Below are 13,346 nucleotides of genomic sequence, written 5' to 3'. Positions count from 1 at the left end.
AATATTTTTTACGCGTCAAAAAAAAACACTTTTTACGCATAAAAAAATAGTTTTTACGCGTAAGAAAATATTCCTTTAATTTATTACTTTTCCGACATTTCAAACTACACTTTTTCAAACATTTCTTTCAAATTTTTGAATTTAATAAAATCTTCCTAAACAGTAGATGTTAAAAATATTTTTAGATAATATCCTAAAATGAAAAAAATGCATACTATTTAATTTATTTTTATTGTATTATTAAATATAACGTCCGCCTATGACGGGATCTCATCTTAGAAAACGCTAAAGACGCTACAGAAAACAAACTGATTTGTTTTCATTTGCGTTTTTTGCGAGACACGCCGAACGCTACACGCTTTTGGTGTGGCCACTCCTATATAATCCTGTTATTTTATTTTAGTTTAAATAGTAAAAAACAATATGACCATGATTCTTAAACGAAAAGCCGATTTTTAGCGGAGGAAAGAAAATTAAAATCTTTATTTTTTTAACCTTTGTGAAATATGTCACTCACTAAAAATCGTCAGAAAATGTATTTTATACTTCTTTACACTCAGGAATTTTTTAGAATTTTTTGAAGCGGTGGAACAATATGAAAAAATTTAAAAACTCATTTTTTTTAAATTTTCTTTTTCTAAAATCTCGGACTCACATCGAATAAAAACGGCGTCAGCGATGGCTATGAAAAGAACATCGATTGCATTTCCCATGTAAATTTAAATATGAAATGACAGCGATCTTCTTTTCATAGTCATCACTGACCCCGTTTTTTTTCTATCATACGGTTAGAAAAAAGAAAAAAGAATGAAAAAATATTTTCTACGCACTTTTTTAAACTAAAGAAAAATATAAGTTAGGTAAAACAGAAGATTTTAGAAAAAATGAGTTTTTTTTTCATATTGTTCCACCACTTCAAAAAATATAAAAAATTGTATATTAAACTGTCATTCGAGAAAAAAGAAAGCAATAATACGCTTAGTCCCAGAGATATTACAGCTTGGTTATTTTGCCGTACAAGGGAAAAACCAGAGTAGTCTACGCGTAAATGGCAAAAACCAGAAATGTCCTTACGCATGGGCAACAAGCATGCGTTCTTGCAATTAGTATTACATGTAGTAAATTTATGTATTCTAATAAAAACCTACTTAAATATTAATTTTCTTCCTACAACAAAAAAATTATAGTTTAGATTTAGATTTTATACAACCTTTAATTGGACATCCCTGGTTTTTCCCCTGTTTTGTTTTGCATTTTGACATTTATATTTCGGTATTTCAGAATATGGCGATAATTAACAATATTAATAATTCAGAATTGATAATAATATATATTTCTCTAACTATTCAACCGAAAATAACATATTTCTTTGAAAGCACTAAATAGCATTTTTCTCGGCTCCGATTAAAATGGACAAAACTGGGTTTTCCCGTGTAGTCTTCAAATGATGTTGTTTTTAAATTTATGGATTTATACGAAAATGAGCCCTTCATATGGATGACAAAACATAAAGAACATAGAAATCGTATTGCAGTGTATAGCAAAAGAAATTAAAAAGAAAAAAAATCACTAGCAACAACAATTTCGGGACGACCGGTATCCAAGGATGCAAATATACTGTTTACTTGCCAAGGATTTAAACAATGTTTGCAATGGCGTATTTGTTGAAATGAACAGGTCGTTTGAGTGCCACACTTGCTAATTTTGTTTAGAAAGCGGGGACAGGTGGGGATACTTGCCAAGTACGCAAATATTGGCGTACTAGCCAAGTAGCGAGTCGTAAGAGCTGGCGTGGTGAATTTTTGTACCGCTTATGGCGTGCTGGGATCCGACGGACTCCAATTTTTTTTCAGTTAAAAATACATGATGAAGAGATTTTATAAAAAGCTTGTTATTTTAACACTGTTTACGATATATTCAAACTTGTGAACAAAAAACAATTTCATTAATTTTCAACAAATTAATAAGAACGGACACAAAAACAAAGTACAACGCATTTTTTAGGAATTTTTGACAACAGAAATATAACTTGGCTAAGAAACCCATAGAAATTAAAAACATATATATTTTATGATTTTACGGTATTATTAAAAGTATAAACAACTGAAATATGAAGCTAAAGTAATAAACATAAATTATTTTCAACAAAACTGCAAACCTTGAATGTACATGACTTTTTCAAATACAATTCATGCTAATATAGGATCTGCATTTGCCGCACCTGAATCGTACACATTTGATTCATGAGATTTTTGTTTTTTATCGACATATGGTTGACATATACCTCATCTCTTTCTTTTCTGATATTGATTATTCAATTTTCTCTCTTCTATAAGTAAGAGATTCAAAATCGAGTTATATTTACTCTTCGGAGAAAAATCAATGTCTCGATGATCTTCATCTCACTTAAGCCTCTTTAAGTTCATCAAACCACTCAATTAATGCTTTCTAAAAATTAACATCCCTGTGAAACACACTTTCTAGACTACCCACCATCCTAATAATGAAACACTTTTGGCATGCTGGTAGGAAGAATACTTGATAAGATCAAGTGCGCCTTTAACAGTTGCATATTGGTACCCTAACTTAAAGGTAAATGGCGAGGCGAGGCTTAATTCTTAAAAGTATCTAAATATTTTAGAGAGGTTTAAATAGTGCTTGGGGTCCGCTAGACCCCACCACGCCAGTTGAGTGTTAAATGTAAAACAAAAACAGCCTTTATCGTCCAACGAATCTTTGGACAATTTAGCGTGGCGCTTTGGTCGTATTTCTGGAACGATTACCGGAAAGCGCCGAGACGGTCCAATTCCAGGAAGAACGATGCCGGAAAACCGGTCAAGGGAGCGGGAGGGGGGGGGGCATTCGTCCTTGGAATTAATACATTTTGATTGCGTTATTAGAGGATATTGGTTCGGAATGAGGCAGGGGCTTTGGGGCCAATATACGCCAATACCCAGGTGGATTTCGTCGGAGCGGCGATCGGCACCGGCAAAAAACCGTATTATTTCCTCCGTTACGGATGGCGCTGTGAATTGGAGTTTACAGTGCGGGATTATATGTAAATACGGGATACGAAATGTGAAGGCACTCAATAGGTACGAATACGGTAATAAACAATATATTGTCGTAAAATGACAAAATCAGTGTCACGCTGTGGCGGTTTCTCAATGCAATTCTCAATACAGGGTGGGTCAAATTTACTTTTATAGGGAAACATCCCTTTCTAAAGGAGATAGACAAAAACTAATATCGGTGTATGGATCTCAATTTGAACAGGAAATTGCCTTCCTATCCGATAGTCAAGCAGCACTTAACGCGATCAACTCAGTAACCATCAATTCGAAGTTGGTCAAAGAATGCCTAGAGTAACTCAACAAATTAAGCAAAGAAAATAAAGTCCTCCTACTCTGGGTGCCTGCTCACCAAGGGTTAGAAGGCAATGAAAAAGCAAATGATCTAGCTGGAAAGGAGCGAACACTCCTCCAACTGGACCAGAACCGTTCTGTTTTCCAAACGGAAACCAACTGAAAGCGGAACTGAAGAATCTGGAAGACTCCATCCGTAACTTGGAATGAGTGTCCTCCAACGGTGTAAGACACTCGAAAAACTTCCTCAGAACTTACGACCGAGAAAAATCAAAGGTTTTCCTTGATTTAAGTAAAAACAATCTTCGAATTGTCACGGGGTTTCTAACAGGACACTGTCTCCTCAACGAACACCTCAGTAGGCTGAAGCTGAGAAACTACGGCGAATGCAGATTCTCTGGGGAAAATGGGGAAACACCAGAACACCTTATCACTGAGTGCGCCGAGACGACGAGCATTCGTGCCATGAACTTTGGTAAGGCTAATGTCGAGGATGGAGAGCTGGCCTCTGTGGAGCCGTTTCAGTTACTGGCTTTTGTTAAAGCCCTGAAACTGTATGATGAGTTATAACTCGTTATAACTCAAGAAAGGGGAACACACAATAGATCTATAAGGTCGCGGTGATTAGCTCCCCTCCTAAACATTCTACATTCTACATGGATCTCAATTAGGGTTTCCAGAACCGGAGCCGTTTATCGGAACCGGTAATTTCGGTACCACGCCTCTAAGGAACCGAGATTTCCAGTTTTTTTGTACTTTCGGTACTGGCTAATTTTTTGTTGAATGATGGCACATTTCGTCAATCAGCAAGCAACGGATGGTTTTCAAAAATAAAATCGATAGAAATATGTCTTTTTTTAATGAAAATAATAATTATTAAATAATCAGTCAAAAAATGCAAATTCCTATAAAAACAACATAAAATACAATTAATATATTGAACAACAATATTTATTTAGATAACTTTGATTTCGACCGCTAGAAAGTATCAATGAACTTTCGCATGTAACAAAAAATAATTTTTTAATCAATAAAAAAAATTTCGCTACCAAAAGAACCGGGTATTTTTATTTCTAGTCCCGGTTCTTTGATGGCTTAAAAGAACCGAAGATTCATGATACTTTCGAGACCGGGATTTCCCGGTTCTGAAGCCTAATCAACACAAATGTACACAAGTGAAGGAAAAACGACAAAAATATAGGAAACTTAAAATTTACACCAAACGACATAAACCAACTTATAACTAAATTTCAAAAAAAAAAATTTCAATTAAAAATGCAAATGTATATAAAAACATAACATAAAATATAACTAATATATTGAGCAACATTATACTTAATAATAAAATAACATATCTAAACTTCATTAATTGTTAATAAACATTATAGGAATTTCAATAGAACTTTAGAAGCAAGAACAATAAGAGATAACAACACCACACAACACTATTAATTTAGAAGAGTTTAATTTCGACCGCTAGATTATCAATGAACTTTCGCATATAACAAAAAATATTTTTTTAATTACATTTCATTAACGAGTAAAAAAAAATTGGTACCGAAAGTGCCGAAAGAACCGGAAATTTTTATTTCGAGTTCCGGTTCTTTGATGTCTCAAAAGAACCGGGAATTCCCGGTATTTTCGGTACCGTGATTTCCCGGTTCTGAACCCTAATCTCAATTTTTATCAAAAATATGATGAAGAAGGATTGATTTTATTATTGACACCATTTTGTCAAGAAAATACAATATGATCGAAAAAAAGGAGGGGTCAACTATAGCATGAAGTGGAGATTACAAAATCGAGCTACGAGCATTGGTATCTCGGTAACCATAATAGATACGAACATGGTTAAATTGACTCACCCCTCTAACTTTTTAGCCGACCATACCAACAGGGGTAGGCTATTAAGATCGGCAAAAAAAAAGTTTTTTTAATTTGGGTCATAAATGACCTAAATACAAAATATTTTCATGGTGTATGTCTGTCTGTCTGCCTGTCTGTCTGTCTGCCTGTCCGTCTGTCCGTCTGTCCGTCTGTCCGTCTGTCCGTCTGTCCGTCTGTCCGTCTGTCCGTCTGTCCGTCTGTCCGTCTGTCCGTCTGTCCGTCTGTCCGTCTGTCCGTCTGTCCGTCTGTCCGTCTGTCCGTCTGTCCGTCTGTCCGTCTGTCTGTAACACGATAACTCAAAAACCGCTAAACCGATTTTAACCAAATTTGGCACAAAAATACTGTGGCACCCGTGAATCTGGCCATTAGTTTTTGGTGGGGGTGGGGGGTTGGTAGGGGGGTATGGGAGGGGGTTAAAAATTTTAAAAAATCGTAACTCCAAAATTACAGTAGCTAGCGAAACGCGGTTTTCAAGTTAAGATTAGGAATAATATTTGCCACAAAATTTGTAATAACCTCAAAATCAGTCAAAGTCGCAGTTTTTGAGATAAAAAAAATTGGAAAAATTCCTTTACTTTAAAACTAAAAGAACTGCCTACCAACTTTTTATTAACATATTTTAGTATGGGCGGCTATACGCGCCTCCCGGCCCCAATTTTTTATTTTATTTTATTTGAGAGAAAATGACATTCTTAAATTCTTCTGAAAATTAACCATAAAAGTTGTACAAATACAAACAAAATTAATTATTAGATTTTAATTACCTATTACATTTTTAATGTAAATGAAAGCCTTTGTAAACCGATGACTCAAAGTTATTCTCTCTCTTACTTTTAATTTAATTAAAGTTTGAGAGCAAACGCAAAAGGCCCACACGCAAATACACAAAGGGCCTACGGTACGGAGAGAAAAAAATCCGTTTATCGAGTTCTCCCCATTTCCAAAACTGAAACATCTGTGCGAGACTTGCGTGTAATTGAACAAGTGTAATACAAGAGCAACGCGGCCCCATCAGCAGAAGAAACCTACCCCCCGGTCCTTAGGAGAGCGAACCTCGTATAAGGGCTTTCCACCTACCAAACTCCTCTCTTGGTTATAACACGTCTTCCATCGATGTTAAAAGTCTTAAACCAGAGGACATTCTTTTTGATTCTATGTGCACTATGTGCGCATATTTTAAGTTAAACTTTTTACTAACAGCTCTTAAATTGGATGATTTAAAGGACATGGTTTGAAATATAGAGAAAGTAACAAATTAAAAATTAATAAATATTTTGATTCACTTTCACAACACTTGTATTAAAATGACCGTCTGAGGACGCATGACTTGTTAGTAGATTATTTTTAACATGTTTGTAAAAAAATAACATTACACAGTACAAAACAGGGTTGAAAAAAATCATGATTTTTTTAAAAAAATTAAAAAATCAGATTTTTTTTATTTAAATCAGATTTTTTTTGATTTTTAATTTAGTTTTTTTTCAGGGACCGTCCTCTGCCGGAAACACTGCTACCTGTGAGGCCTATTGTGTTTGTCCCCTTTCTATATCTGCACCCATCTCCTATCCCTGTGCCCTGCACTAACTTATGCAGATCCTTGATAGGATGGGAGCATAGTTCCTCCGGTTCTAGCCTAGCTTTCCCAAATAAAAAGTGTCGCTTGAGATCCAGAGCCTCGCAGTGCCATATTATGTGCTCCGCTGTTTCAGGATCTTTATCGCAGAGTCTGCAGCAAAGACTTCCTTGATACAGGTTGGGCTTGTTCAGGTAACACTTGACAGCCATGTGTCCTGTCAAGAGGCCTGTTGTAATCCGCAATTTATTCCTGCTGAGCATTAGCAGCTCTTTTGCGGTTTTAGAGCTAGGTCCTTGGATAAAAGCCTTGCTGTGCCTGTTCCCCTGTCTGTTTCTCCAGTGGACATTCTGCTTTTCCCTGATCCAGAGTTTTAGTGCACTACGGGCCATACATTTGGGTATTCCGAGCACTGGCTCTGGACCAAGATAGGATGCCGATGATCCTTGCTCATCGGCTTTTTCGTTGCCTTGGATGCCGCTGTGGCCTGGCACCCAGAATAATTTAAATTTGTTCCTTCGAGCTAGAGCTCCCAGTTCACCTAGGCATTCCCAGACGAGTCTCGACGATACCTTTGGGCTCATAAGCGCCCCAAGTGCCGCCTCACTGTCTGAGCATATATTGATGAGCTTATCTGAATAAGCTCTTCTATTGTTTTCTCTCGCACATTGTAGAATGGCAAAGATTTGTGTCTGGAATACGGTTGAGTGTTTACCCAAAGAAAAGGATAAACTTACCCTTGGTCTTTCCCTAAATAATCCAGCTCCTGTTCCTTCAGCGGTCTTTGACCCGTCTGTATACCAGGTTACTCCATCCTGAAGGAATGTTATATCTGTCCACATTCCTCGATCCATTTTGTTCACTTCGAATGGTTTGTGGTAGTGATAAAGAGGGGTCATTTGGTCCGATCTCATTTGGAGTAGATAGAATTTCCCATCTTTGAGTGTCCTGTTTCTGTCCTATTTCCCAGAGACAAGACACTTTGTTGTCGATAGAGTCCCATTCTTGCCTCCGCCTGGATCACTATGTGAAGAGGCGGAAGGTCCAGAAGCGCCCTCATTGATGCAGTTGGCGTAAAACAATAGTTAAATCGGATTTCCAAATGACTAGGACTTATTTCCAATTAAAGTCCTATCCTAAATAGCCGAATCTATACCCCGATACCGATAACATTAACAATTCTACGGGGCGTGTGATTTTTCCACATCGGTCACCAATATATCCGCAAAAAAAGTCGTTCGCTTCATATCAAAAGGATTTTTTTTTCAAACGTCTCAAATTTTAATTTTTAACTCTATGGTCTCAAAGGTATTAATTTTTGTCATTTTAACGCATAAAAGCCATAAAAGTAAAGTACTGTTCGCCTAAGCACAAAAGTACAAAAATATATTATTAAACTGATAGTCGTGAAATTCAACGAGTGTACAAATTGTTGCTCGATTACTGTTTATATTATTTGCAATGTTTGAAACTGATGTAATGTTTAAAAAAATAGTATGTTCTATTCGGAGTAAAAATGTACTTTTTGTGCCTCCCTGTAACGTCGGAATAGCTTTACGATGGTCCTTCAAAGATACAGCATCGTCAAAAAAGTATAATTTTTACTCCTAATAATACAATACAGTATTGTTCGGAAATAGTCTTAAGTCGGGAATGAAATTAGTATGTATATCTAATGTCAAAGTGTAAAGTACTTACTGCAGATCAAAATGTCTGTAGGAATTTGGAAACATACAACTGATTCAAAAAAAAATATAAAACAGCAAATTTTCTGACAACGATTATAGATTCTCAGGAATGAAGATAGAGTCTCTATATTAGAACAACCTAGTTCTGCACTAGACTTTGCGAATGATATGTATTCGAACAGCGAATTTTTGTCACTCATACATAAATTTTAAAATAAATTTTCCTGCGTTTAGCGGTCTAATGGATTCACACCGAGATTCACACGAAATTAGTTCAAAAATCTGTCCAACAATTAAATTGATGAATAGATTTTTTTATACAGTTTTATAACATTTACAATTATTTTTTTGCACTTTACTTACGTTTTAGAAATATTTTTTATAGTTTTCTAGGGCACATTTTTATAAATTTAAAAAGTTATTTTTTGATTTATAATAAAGTTTCAATAAAACTATTTTTTGTAGTTAAATCACATTATTAAAATTAAAAAAATTACTTGATTTAAATCATGCCAACCCTGGTACAAAATAAAACAGTTTGAAAATAGCCAGTTATATTTCTTTTCTATTTTCTTATTTCAGACGTTATGATTTACATTTTTTTTTTCAAGTTCAATTAAAAAAATTCAGAAAGTAAAAAGTTTTTAAATTTATTAGGTTACCTATTCAAATTAATTTTTCTACAAGTCGTTGCGTAAATTTTTCATCAAATTTGGTTAAACAAATAATAAGAGTTCCAACAACCCATTCCTCTCAAGTAAAAAAATATGCAGATAGTGTGTTTTCATAGTAGCAATATTCGCATAATCCTATCGCTCTTCGTTTTTGACATAAAAAACAGTTTTTTTACAGTTAAGGGTTGGAACCTTCAGTGTTACAACAGCAAAATAATGCGGGGTTTGCACGGGTCGATTTTCGCTGTCCCGCAAGTTGCTTCGACAACGCCTTGCCAAAGCCGCATAGCTTCCCCATAGTCGACTGAAATCGCAAGCGACTCAGTCTATATTTTTTGAAAATGTTAAGACAGAATGTTTTTTAATATTTTTTATCGCATGTCCGCTACTGATTTTAAAACATTAATAAATGTTGGCCCCCAATGTTGACCCCTCAGTTGGCTCCCGTATAGAAAGAAAAAATACAACTTTTAGGAAGTGTATTCCGGTTAAAGAAAGAGTTAAATAAAGATTGGCCATAACATTAAGATTCCTTGCAACTAGAGACTCATGTACCAGTTTGGGTTATTTATTCAGTTTCCAAGCAAAGCATTTCAAAAATAATACCAGGCGTATGCCAAAATATAAATAAAATTCTCAAAGGTCAGATTAAGATAAGTAGGCAATATAAATATAGAGTTATAGTTTATTAAATAATAATAATTTATTATTATTAATCCAATAACAACACAGAAATATTTGTAATTCTGAAGAAAATTAAATAAGAAAAATTATGGTAGTATCATCATACCCGTGATCATACTGCAGTAAATACCAGTGGCGGATACAGAGGGGGGGGGGGGGCATGAGGCCCGGGCCCCCCTACAATCTGTAAATTGGGTAAAATATTAGGCTTTTGGGTTAAAAATGACGCCCTAAAAAGCAAATTCTACCTTTGGGCCCCTCATAAAATAAATTCCTGTATCCGCCCCTGGTAAATACCGAATCATATGAATGAAACCAAACTAAAAACTTAACAAACAACGCAAACAGCTCGTGCGCCTCGAACTGCCGCGCCGTAAAGTATGCTCGCATGGCTTCGAATCGTCTCTTTGATGTACCGCGACAGAGCCGAACAGTCGAAACAGGCATTTTATGAGATCGCAAGCACGTGGAGCACTGCGAGCGTCGCGTCGCGAACATCTCGCTCTGACGGTTTGCCATGTTTCATGTGTCCGTTCGGCCTGCTCGCGAGCTATGTGGATGCAGGACGCAGCTTTACGCTCGGTGGGCTAGTAGGAGATATTAGCCGATTGGGCTCCTCCACATGCGCAGTTCGCTTGACCTTGACATATGTGGCTTTCAAACCTCCTTGAGTGATTCCAGAAAGAACCTTGTTGTGAGACCTTAAACGACCTTTAAGGTTGACTTTCAGATGTATTTGAAATGCGTTTGTGTACCCTTCACAAGGACACCTCCTAAGCTAAACTATTCTTAACAATTGGAAAGACTTGCCAATCTACTTCATAAAACATCTATGGTTTCTCTTGATTGCACCTAAGCATTCATATTTTACCGTTTAGTTATTTGAGCGTTATCTGTTGGCAACAGTGGCCGAGATCAAAGGAGGCCTCGTGTTTGTCTGTTGTTTCTCGATGAGCCCACGGCAATTTTCGGAATTTTGCCGCTGAATTATACTCCTCTTTTGCCTGTTTTTTTCGCGTTGTTGATTTGGAGGCCGCCGCACGACAGAGGAGGCCGTGGAAAATTAACGGTAAGGCTTTGTTTTTGACAGACGACGATGAGTTTTCAGGTCGAAATTAAAGACGCCCCTTAAAAATAAACTTTCTCAAAGGATGTTTTTCTTCCGAGTTGTTTTTGCTTTATCTCCAGATACTTATGGATAATAAATATATATAAGATGTTATTATAATTTGTTTTTCTAAACGCGAAAAAACGCTTTATGGATTGCCTCTAAATATAAGTAACCACTAAATATGCTCTGTAACAGTCTTATTATACAGGGTGTTTCAAAAACACAAAAAGGTTTTTTTATCTTTCTGTTTCATTCTGTCTGTCTGTCTGTCTGTCTGTCTGTCTGTCTGCCTGCCTGCCTGCCTGCCTGCCTGCCTGCCTGCCTGCCTGCCTGCCTGCCTGCCTGCCTGCCTGCCTGCCTGCCTGCCCGCCTGCCCGCCTGCCTGCCTGCCTGCCTGCCTGCCTGCCTGCCTGCCTGCCTGCCTGCCTGCCTGCCTGCCTGCCCGCCTGCCTCGCCTGCCTGCCTGCCTGCCTGCCTGCCTGCCTGCCTGCCTGCCTGCCTTCCTGCTCTGCCTGTCTGCCTGTCTGCCTGTCTGCCTGTCTGCCTGTCTGCCTGTCTGCCTGTCTGCCTGTCTGCCTGTCTGCCTGTCTGCCTGTCTGCCTGTCTGCCTGTCTGCCTGTCTGCCTGTCTGCCTGTCTGCCTGTCTGTCTGTCTGTATGTCTGTCTGTCTGTCTGTCTGTCAATCAATCAACGTCAATAACACAAAAACCAGTAAACCGATTTTAACCAAATTTAGCACAAAAATACTGTGGCACCCAAGAATCTGTCCATTAGTTTTTGGTGGGGGTGGGGTTGGTAAGGGAGTCTGCCTGTCTGTCTGTCTGTCTGTCTGTCTGTCTGTCTGTCTGTCTGTCTGTCTGTCTGTCTGTCTGTCTGTCTGTCTGTCTGTCTGTCTGTCTGTCTGTCTGAATAATATTTGCAACAAAATTTGTAATAACATCAAAATCGGTCAAAGTCGCAGTTTTCGAGATAAAAAAAATTGGAAAAATTCCTTTACTTTGAAACTAAAAGAACTGCCTACCAACTTTTTATTAACATATTTTAGTATTGGCGCCAATTTTTTTTTATTTTAAAATTGCTGTAGGTTGGACTAATAATAATAATAACTAATAGTAATAATATGTAAATCAATAGATCTACCCCCATGCATTCACACTAACATGCAGAAAGCTGTAATCCTAAAAACTACAACTATAGTAAGAAAATTTATGCAATAGAGAGACATACGACTTGGTGTTAACCCGTCATATACTCTAAAACCACAATAGTGAGTAACTAGAAACGTAGTAATATGTAATAATAAATAAGGTAAAATATATCATTAGTTATTAATTTTATTTTTATTTTAATTTTATTAATTATAATTAATAAAATTGTGTTTATCTCATCAAGGAGGAATCATCATCAACGAAAAAACGCTTATTAATGTTCAAACAAACGCATTTCGGTTTAATCAATATTTTGTTTATTAACATTAAATTAGTAATACCAGTCCAGGAAACATAATATAACAACAGCCACATAAACATGATATGCCTCGCATAAAACATGTGGTCGTACAACCCCTAAATTAACGATGTTTATTGGTTAGTAAAAATAATACGCGCTCTCTAAATGTATCAAATTATTCATACGCTTTGTTTCTTTAAATCATGAGCTAATTTGCAGTAATGGCTTATTGGTCAATACCTAATTACCATTATAAACTATCTGAAATGATTGAAACTAGAACGAATAAACGAGATGCATAATGATGAAATGGGCAGCTAGAATATAATAGACAAAATGTGTGTTTACTGAAACACAAATTTTATTCTTAACTTTTGCTTCATCATTATTTCTTTCAAAACCTGAAATAAAAAATGCAAGGTCCATATTTAAAAAAATTGGCGCCGGGAGGCACGTTAGCCGCCCATATTAAAATATGTTAATAAAAAGTTGGTAGGCAGTTCTTTTAGTTTCAAAGTAAAGGAATTTTTCTAAATTTTTTTATCTCAAAAACTGCGACTTTGATTTTCATGTTATTACAAATTTTGTTGCAAATATTATTCCTAATCTTAACTTGAAAACCGCGTTTCGCTAGATACTGTAATTTTGGAGTTACGATTTTTTAAAATTTTTAACCCCCTCCCATACCCCCTTACCAACCCCCCACCCCCACCAAAAACTAATGGTGAGATTCTCGGGTGCCACAGTATTTTTGTGCCAAATTTGGTTAAAATCGGTTTAGCGGTTTTTGAGTTATCGTGTTACAGACGGACAGACAGACAGACACCATGAAAATATTTTGTATTTAGGTCATTTATGACCCAAATAACTCATTTTGAGTGAAATTAAAAAAAACTTTTTTTTTCTGATCTTAAT

The sequence above is a fragment of the Sitophilus oryzae genome, unplaced genomic scaffold (assembly GCF_002938485.1).
Source record: "Sitophilus oryzae breed Bouriz unplaced genomic scaffold, Soryzae_2.0 scaffold_813_pilon_pilon, whole genome shotgun sequence".
Taxonomy (NCBI): domain Eukaryota; kingdom Metazoa; phylum Arthropoda; class Insecta; order Coleoptera; family Curculionidae; genus Sitophilus; species Sitophilus oryzae.
Note: the sequence above shows the minus strand (reverse complement) of the source record.